Source organism: Papio anubis, chromosome 7, assembly GCF_008728515.1.
Source record: "Papio anubis isolate 15944 chromosome 7, Panubis1.0, whole genome shotgun sequence".
Lineage (NCBI taxonomy): Eukaryota > Metazoa > Chordata > Mammalia > Primates > Cercopithecidae > Papio > Papio anubis.
In genome coordinates this window covers 124,051,812-124,061,006 of record NC_044982.1, presented here as the reverse complement: position 1 = coordinate 124,061,006, position 9,195 = coordinate 124,051,812, and the positions used below count along the sequence as shown (strand labels likewise).

The 9,195-nt window shown below is 47.7% G+C and overlaps 1 non-coding gene across 1 annotated transcript; it reads left to right on the top strand.

Annotated features, from left to right (window-relative positions):
* Window positions 1–4,107: 4,107 nt before the first annotated feature.
* Window positions 4,108–4,211, top strand: LOC116276012. The gene has a single exon (XR_004185473.1). It is a non-coding gene; the product is annotated as a U6 spliceosomal RNA (small nuclear RNA).
* Window positions 4,212–9,195: the final 4,984 nt, after the last annotated feature.

The following is a 9,195-nucleotide window of genomic DNA, read 5'->3' as shown; positions in this document are numbered from 1 at the left end:
AAGACTCAGTCCAGGTGCCACCCACTCTGGGAACCCTTCCTCCTAGTCTTGGGCTGAACGAATTGTCCCTTTTCTGTCTTGAGCAGTCCCTGTATACCCCTCCAGCAGAGCGTCTGTCATACTCTACTGACATTGTCTGTTTTTTTGCCTGCCCCATCTCTATGGTGAAACTCTTAGAAGACAGGGACCATGGCTGACCTTCTCTCAGCATCCCAGCACCCATAATGTTCAGAATCTGTGTGTGGACTGGGCTGGCCTGGCTTCACACACTCCCAGTAAGATATTTCACTCTCAGTGGTTACACATCCCTACGCCCACCACCCTCTCTGGAATGTGGGGTAAACCAACTCATACACTAAGGGGCTTTTCTCTTGGGGTCATCACCCAAGGACCCTCCTCTGGCCGGCAGAAGCTTGCTCTAACCCTGAAGATGGAGGCAGCCTGGGATACAGGGCGTGGGCAGCCCCCTGGCTGACCCCCACTGCACCCTCCACCGCAGGGACGTCCCTCCTCTTTTCCGTACTTTCTGGCCCTGGCGCGAACCTTGTTGGCGCCAATGGGCTTTTAATATTTTCCATTCCTGGCTGGGATACAACATTTCACCTCAAAAATGCTTCCTCCCCCTCACCAAAGGGTGTGTCTTTCCAGTGAGAGGAACCGGAGGCTCGATGTGGAGGTTCTGGACCCACCCGTATTCTCGGGCTTAGAGGAGCCACAGTCCAGCCCTGGAGAAAGAGGTGGCAGAAATGTCTTCCCAGCCTATGAAGTGAGTTCCCAGGCCTGCCTGAGGCCTCCTGGACCCACAGGAAGCCTGGATCCTCAGTGACAAAGCAGGGGGCCACCTGCTTACTTCCATGTGAGACTCAGCCCCTGCCCTCCACTTGCCCTCTGACCTTGGCCAAGTGGCTTCACCTCTCTGAGCCCCCATGGCCCATCTGAACAGTGGGAATAATGACAATGTCTAGCTTTCAAGGTCCTTGTGGGGCTCTAATGCTGCACATTCAGGTCATCTGAGGAGCTTTAAAACACACCCATGCCCCGCTCAGAGATTCTGATTTAATTGCTCTGGGATAGGGCTTGGATGTTGGTATATTTCAAAAAACCCTCCAGGTGATTCTCACTCACAGTCACAGTTGACAACTAGTGCTTTGATGGGAAAGAACTTTCTTTTCTTTTCTTTTTTTTTTTTTTTTGGAGTCTCGCTCCGTTGCCCAGACTGGAGTGCAGTGGCAGAGTCTTGGCTCCCTACAACTCCCACCTCCCAGGTTCAAGTGATTCTCCTGCCTCAGCCTCCCAAGTAGCTGGGATTACAGGCATGCACCACCACGCCCAGCTAATTTTTGTATTTTTAGTACAGACGGGGGTTTCACCATGTTGGCCAGGCTGGTCTCGAACTCCTGACCTCAGGTGATGTGCCTGCCTCGGCCTCCCAAAGAGCTGGGATTACAGGCGTGAGCTACTGCGCCCGGCCTGGGAAAGCACTTTCTAAAATGACCTGTACAGGTGCCAGCTGCTGCTTTGACGATCAAGGGTGTCACACCACTCATTTTCCCAAAAATATGACCCCAGGGATGCCCGAAATCCCACTGAAATGTGGTGGAGGGAAGGCACTTTGAAGGGAAGTGAGGGCTCCTCCAGGTGAATTCTGTGACTTCAGGATTCCCACCGGCACACAAGCAGGTGTCTCAGAGCCACCAGGCCAGGACCTGACACACCTACCCTGCCAACCCCTTCTGCTGGGCAGGCTAGGTCCTCTCCAAAGAGCATCCGGGCTTGCAGCTGACCAACAGCCTGCTCTCCCCAGCCACTCTCCCCAGATCCTGGAGAGTGGGTTGTGGGGTCAAGGTCACTCTGTTCTCTTTTTTATCTCCTTCACTGCACTTGAAGGTAAAGGGCAGCAGTCACTAAAGAATTAAATGTGGGCCGGGAGCCATGGCTCATGCCTGTAATCCCAGCATTTTGGGAGACCAAGGCAGGTGGATCACCTGAGGTCAGGAGTTCGAGACCAGCCTGGCCAACATGATGAAACCCCGTCTCTACTAAAATACAAAAAATTAGCCAGGCATGGTAGTGGGCACCTGTATTCCCAGCTACTTGGGAGGCTGAGGCAGGAGAATTGCTTGGGCTACAAAGTGAGACTCCGTCTCAAAAAACAAAAACCAAAGAATTAAAGTGGAGAGAACCAGTTGTCTGTGCTGGGGGAGGAGAGGGTGTTTGGGTGCCTTGTGGAGAGAGTCAACATCTCCTTTCCTCCTCTTGAAGAGAGAGGAACTGCAGACAGTTCCACAGCCCAGAGGGAGGAAAACAGCTGAGAGCCAGGTGCCTTCAGAAAAGGCAGCAGAGAGCCCCACTGGCTGAAGATGCTCAGTCTCTCACCATGACCAGTGTGTCCACCTGCCCCGGTGCCATATCCCGGAGTTATCATGTCCTTACACAGAGGAAAGAACAGCGTCTGTCCAGGGGAGGCACAGCCCCTGTCTCGGGGAGCTTCACCCAAAGGCCAGGCCCCCAGGAGAGGGCCAGAACCCTCGGTGTCCCAGGCCCAAGATTCTTCAATAAGATTATTTAACAGACGTGGGGACTAGAGACTCCCGTGGGACACTTCGGCCCCAGAGGAACTGGCTGTCTTCCTCAGGCAAACTATGGTTGAGAAACAGGAGCTTTCTGGAGACACTATTTTTCAAAGGGTTTCTCACAGCCCTGTGTCCCAGGCTCCTGGCCAGAGGTGGAAAGGAGAGGGAGGGAGTGATGGGGAGCATGGTGCAGGGCACCGCACAGAAGGCAGGAAGGAGGGGAGGGTCAGCAGTGCCACCAGACCGAGCCCCAAATGAGGGGGAGTCCAGGAGACAAGGCTTGCACAACCCACCACCTTGAGGTAGTCCTGGTGCCACCCAGGCTCAGAGGGCACACTGAAAGGAGGGTACATTGAAAACTATGGGCACAGGGGAACTCAGGTCCCCTGGGCTGGGCTGTGGCCTCTATAGAAGCACCTACAGCCTCAGCAAGGCCAAGAACAGGGAACTACTGAGCCTGAAAACAACTTCAGTCTCATCAAGTCTGCCCCCAGTCCCAGGTAACGCTCAGGCTTTGCAGCCAAATGCGGATTCAACCTGCCTCTACCACATGTAAGCTGCATTCACTCATTCATCCTACAGTTAAAAAATTTTTTTTGTTTTGTTTTTGAGAAAGGATCTGGCCCTGTCATCCAGGCTGGAGTGCAGTGGTGTGATCATGGTTCACTGCAGCCTCAACCTCCTAGGCCCAAGCAGTCCTCCCACCTTAGCCTCCAGAGTAGCCGGGACCACAAGCACACAACCATGCCTAGCTAATTTTTTATTTTTTATTTTTTGTAGAGACAGGGTCTTGCTACTTCACCTAAGCTGGTCTCAAACTCCTGGGCTCAAGCAATCCCCCTGTCTCAGTCTCCCAAAATGCTGGGATTACAAGCCAGAGCTGCTGCACCCAGCCCCCTACACATTTGTTTTGTTTTGCTTTTTCCCTCATCCTCTTTGTGATAGTAAACAAATATTTTTAGCTTCTGCTATGTGCCAGGCCCTGAGCTAGGTGCTGGGGGTACAGAAAAGAACAAAGTAGGCTGGGCGTGGTGGCTTACGCCTGTAATCCCAGCACTTTGGGAGGCCAAGGCGGGAGGATCACCTGAGGTCGGGAGTTCGAGACCAACCTGACCAACATGGAGAAATCCTGTCTCTACTAAAAATATAAAATTAGCCAAGCATGGTGGCGCATGCCTGTAATCCCAGCTACTCGGGAGGCTGAGGCAGGAGAATCACTTGAATCCGGGAGGTGGAGGTTGCGGTGAGCCAAGATTGTGCCATTGCACTCCAGCCTGGGCAACAAGAGCGAAACTCCATCTCAAAAAAAAAACAAAAACAAAAAGAACAAAGTACCTTTGAGGAACTTACCCCATCACTGGGGAGATGGAATGGTCACTATAGAACACTAAGGTAAACGGAGGGACAATAACATGCATGGGTTAGTGTGGAGTACCTGTTTTGGGCCCCCTCTGGGGCATCATTCTGAGGGCGGCTCTCAGAGAAGGCTTCCTGGAAGAGGTATAATCATTTGAGTTTAAAAAAACGAATGGCAGGGCTCACTTCGGCAGCACAGACACTAAAACTGGAATGATACAGAGATTAGCATGGCCTCTGCACAAGCATGACATACAAAGCTGTGAAACGTTCCATATTTTAATAAGAAAAACAGGCCAGGCACAGTGGCTCGCGCCTATAATCCCAGCACTTTGGGAGGCCGAGGCGGATGGATCACCTGAGGTCAGGAGTTCTAGACCAGCCTGGCCAACGTGGCAAAACCCAATCTCTACTAAAAATACACAAAATTAGCCGGGCATGGTGGCATGTGCCTATAATCCCAGCTACTCAGGATGCTGAGGCAGGAGAATTACTTTTTTTTTTTTTTTTTGAGACAGAGTTTCACTGAGTCACCCAGGCTAAAGTGCATTGGCCTGATCTTGGCTCACAGCAACCTCTGCCTCCTGGGTTCAAGTGATTCTTGTGCCTCGCCCTCCCAAGTAGCTGGGACTACAGGCCCACCACCACTCCCAGCTAATACTTGTATTTTTAGTAGAGACAGAGTTTCACCATGTTGGCCAGGCTGGTCTCGAACTCCTGACCTCAAGTGATCTGCCCATCTCAGCCTCCCAAAGTGCTGGGATTACAGGCATGAGCCACCACACCTGGCCTGTGTTTTTAAGCCCGTAAGACATTGTTATTAATGTTAATACAACATTTGTGTAGACTTACCCACGCATGTACCACTTTGTTCTATGTTCCTTCTTGTCTCTCATTTTTTCCATCTAGGATCACTTTTTATTTCTGTCTGCTGGTGGGCGAATACAGTTTTTGTTTGTATCATGTCATTATTTTTTCTTACTCTTAAGATATCTTTTCACTGATTTTAGAATTCTCTTAAACAAATTTTAGTGCCAATGAATTCTTACTTATTGTTTGTACCTACATTTGTATCCTCCAGCTGCTGTGCCAGTTTACACTACACCGTCACCTACCTCCTAAAGCACATAGCAAAAGAGGGCAAGGCGGATGTGCATGGTGGCTCAACACTGGTAATCCCAGCACTTTGGGAGTGACATTTTTCTCTTAAGGATAGGGAAATTGAGATAGGCATTTTCCTTTTCAGTCTGTTAGGAGGTAATGGTGTTTATATGTAGCTCACACATTCACTGGAGTCCCAATTTTAGGTTTTTTAGACTTCCCACCTCAGAGGAGCCCTGAGTTTCTCTCAGTAGTGTGTGTTGGAGTTTGCTCCTATCAGCTCACAAGAACCAAATATTTTTTGTGCCTGTTCTTCGTACCACTAATGGCTTGAAATCTATGGTGGGAACATTTACTTAATGGAAATCAACAAAAACTAAAACACTAAAAAATATGTGTACAATATTGTGCTTATAGTTAATACTGAACCGTACACAAAACAGTGCTTTGTTTTGTTGGAGAGCCAGTCACTGTCACACCACTGTGTGGTTCTCTCTAATCACTGACTCCCATGAGACCATGAAAATTCAAGTTCAAGTTTACTGAGTTAAAAGTTACTCACCGGACCAGGTTCAGTGGCTCACACCTATAATCCCTACACTTAGGGAGGCAGAGGCAGAAGGTTAGCTTGAGCCCAAGAGTTAGAGAACTGCCTGGACAACATAGCAAGACCCCATTCTCCACAAAAAGAAAACACAAACAGATAAATAAATAAATAATGGGCTGGGTGCAGTGGGTCACACCTGTAACTACAGCACTTTGGAAGGCTGAGGAGGGAAGATCACGTGAGAACTAGAAGTTCAAGACTAACCTAGCCAACATAGTAAGATGGGGAAACCCACCTGCCATGCTGTGAGGACACCCAGGCCACAGACAGAGAGTAAAGCCACATGTAGGTGTTGCAGCCAAAAGCCCACTGAAAACCAAGCCTGCAACCAGCATCAACTGCCAAACACGTACTGAAGAGGCTGAGATGATTCCAGCACTTGTGGATGACTGCAACCATAAGACAGACCCGGAGCAAGAGCTACCTATCTGGGGTTTTTTTTTTTGTCTCTACAAAAACAAAAACAAAAACAAAAAAATAGTTGGGCATGGTGGTGCCACTGCACTCCAGCCTGGGCAACAGAGCAAAACCTTGTCTCAAACAAAAAAAATTTTTTAAGTTTAAAATTTACAAAAATTAAAATGATAAAGTTTCAGTCATGCAAGATGAATAAGTTCTAGAGATTTGCTGTACGTATTGTGTTTATAGTTAATACTGAACTGTACACTTAAAAACTTGTTAAGAGGAGCTGGGCACGGTGGCTCATGCCTGTAATCCCAGTACTTTGGGAGGCCAGGGCAGGCAGATCACTTGAGGCCAGTTCGAGACCAACGTGGCCAACATGGAAAATCCCATCTCTACAAAAAATACAAAAATGAGTGGGACATGGTGGCACGTGCCCGTATTCCCAGTTACTCAGGTGGCTGAGGCACGAGAATCGCTTGAGCCTGGGAGGTGGAGGTTGCAGTGAGCCGAGACTATGCCACTACACTCCAGCCTGGGTGACAGAGCAAGACTATATCACAAAAATTTTTTTAAAAAATTAAAATTGTGACTAGGTTAGACAATAAAAAATAAAAATAAAATAAAAATGTCCAAAAGGCAAAAGTCAGTTTCACTGCTCAACTTGCCTTTGAATTCGTGACTTGTTTGGCCTGAGTATTCCTTACTTTCTTGCCAGCTCATCAGTGCATCAAAAAATAAGTACATTTTTATTTTATCCATAATTGTTTTCAGAAGTTTATTCAGGGTACTTAGTCCACTTTAGTACATAAAATATCTTAGTATCTTAATGTAGATATTGAAATAGCTGGACTAGATCAGTAGTTCTTAACATTTTTTGGACACAGACTCAAGAATCTGATAACAGAGCTTGGATAACGTCTCCTCGGGAAAATGCACATATACACAGATAAAATGTTGTATGTTTTTACTCCCCTGAAACTATCCATGGGCCCAAGAATAAGAAGGTTGCCCAGGTTGGTCTTGAACATGGCCTCAAGAGATCCTCCCACGTCTGCCTCCAAAGCACTGAGATTACTGGTAAGTGTGAGCCACTGCATCAGGCTCAGAGCTAACTTCTGACAGCCTCTCCATGTTTCCTGTCCTGAGTTGAGAGTTTCTGGGAGTCTCTCCTTGGGTGAGCCTGAGTTTCTGAATTGGGCCTTCCAGAATCTCCAAGACTTCTTGGGGGAGAAGCTGAGAGTTGTCAATGAAACCTTTCACAAAGCTAAAATACATGCAATGTTCCTTCAACCAGACCTATCCACATTTATTCATTCAGTGTTTATTGGCTCCTGTTCCAGCTATCTACTGCTGCATAACACATTATATGTAAACTTAGTGGCTTATAGAGTAATAACAATCAATTACATATTTCTCTCATGATTCTGGGAGTAACTGGGCCCAGCTAGGTGGCTCTTGCTCCGGGTCTCTCTTGCGGTTGCAGTCAGCCACAAGTGCTGGAATCATCTCAGCCTCTTCAGTACATGTGTGGCAGTTGATGCTGGTTGCAGGCTTGGTTTTCAGTGGGGCTTTTGGCTGCAACACCTACATGTGGCCTTACTCTCTCTATGTATGTGGCCTGGGTGTCCTCACAGCATGGCAGGTGGGTTCTGAAAGGGAGCATCCAGAAAGAGTTTTAAAAAACTTAAAAAGGGGCCAGGTGCAGTGGCTCACGCCTATAATCCCAGCACTTTGGGAGGCCGAGGTGGGCGGATCATGAGGTCAGGAGATCGAGACCATCCTGGCTAACATGGTGAAACCCCATCTCTACTAAAAATACAAAAAAAAAAAAAAAATTAGCCAGGCATGGTGGTGGGTGCCTGTAGTCCCAGCTACTCGGGAGACCGAGGCAGGAGAACAGTGTGAACCTGAGAGGTGGAGTTTTCAGTGAGCGGAGATTGAGCCACTGCACTCCAACCTGGGCGACAGAATGAGACTCCATCCCCCTCAAAAAATTAAATTAAATTAAAATTTTAAAAGAGGGTGAGCCAGAAGGAAGCCATATTACCTCTTAGAACCTAGCCACGGATGTCACACAGCATTTCTGCCACATTCTGTTAATTAGATACAAGTCATTAGACCAGCCCGTATTTAAAGGAAAGTCAGTTAGATTCTACCTCTTGATGGAAAGAATGTCAAAAAATTGGCTGGTCAGGCATGGTGACTCATACCTGTAATCCCAGCACTTTGGGAGGATGAGGTGGGAGGTTTGTTTGAGTCCAGGAGTTCAACACCAGCCCAGGCAACATGATGAAATCCTATCTCTACCAAAAAAAAAAAAAAAAAAAAAAAAATATATATATATATATATATATATATATACACACACACACACACAAAAATTAGCTGGGCATGGTGGTATGTGCCTGTAGACCCAGCTACTTGGGAGGATGAGGTGGGAGGATCACCTGAGCCTGGAGTTGAGGGGGCAGTGAGCCATTTCATTGCTCAACTTACCTTTGATTCATGATGGCATCACTGTACTCAGCCTGGGCGACAGAGTGAGACCCTGTCTTAAAAAAAAAAAAAATGCAGACATGGTTGGTTTTTTTTTTTTGCTTTTGTTTTGTTTTGTTTTGTTTTGTTTTGTTTTTGAGACGGGGTCTCACTCCGTTGCCCAGGCTGGAGTGCAGTGGCACGATCTCGGCTCACTTCAACCTCCGCCTCCCAGGTTCAAGTGATTCTTCGGCCTCAGCCTCCTGAGTAGCTGGATTACAGGCATGCACCATCACGCCCAGCCACCTTTTTTGTATTTTTAGTAGAGACAGGGTTTCACCATGTTAGCCAAGCTGGTCTCAAACTCCTGACCTCAGGTGATTCACCCACCTTGGCCACCCAAAGTGCTGGGATTACAGGCACGAGCCACTGCGCCCAACCCTGCAGACATGTTTTAAACCCACCACATCCCTTTTCTGTTTGTCAAGCACTGGACAAGGCACTTAGAATAGAACAGTGAATACTACAAACCATGCCCCGTGGTGCTTACAGTCGAGTGGTAGAGCTAAACATTAATAAAATAACATTACAAATATGTACACAATTATGAACTTTGATGGAGCTATGGAAGATGAGTCCAGGGATCCATGAGAATTTATATCACACAGTTTATGACCT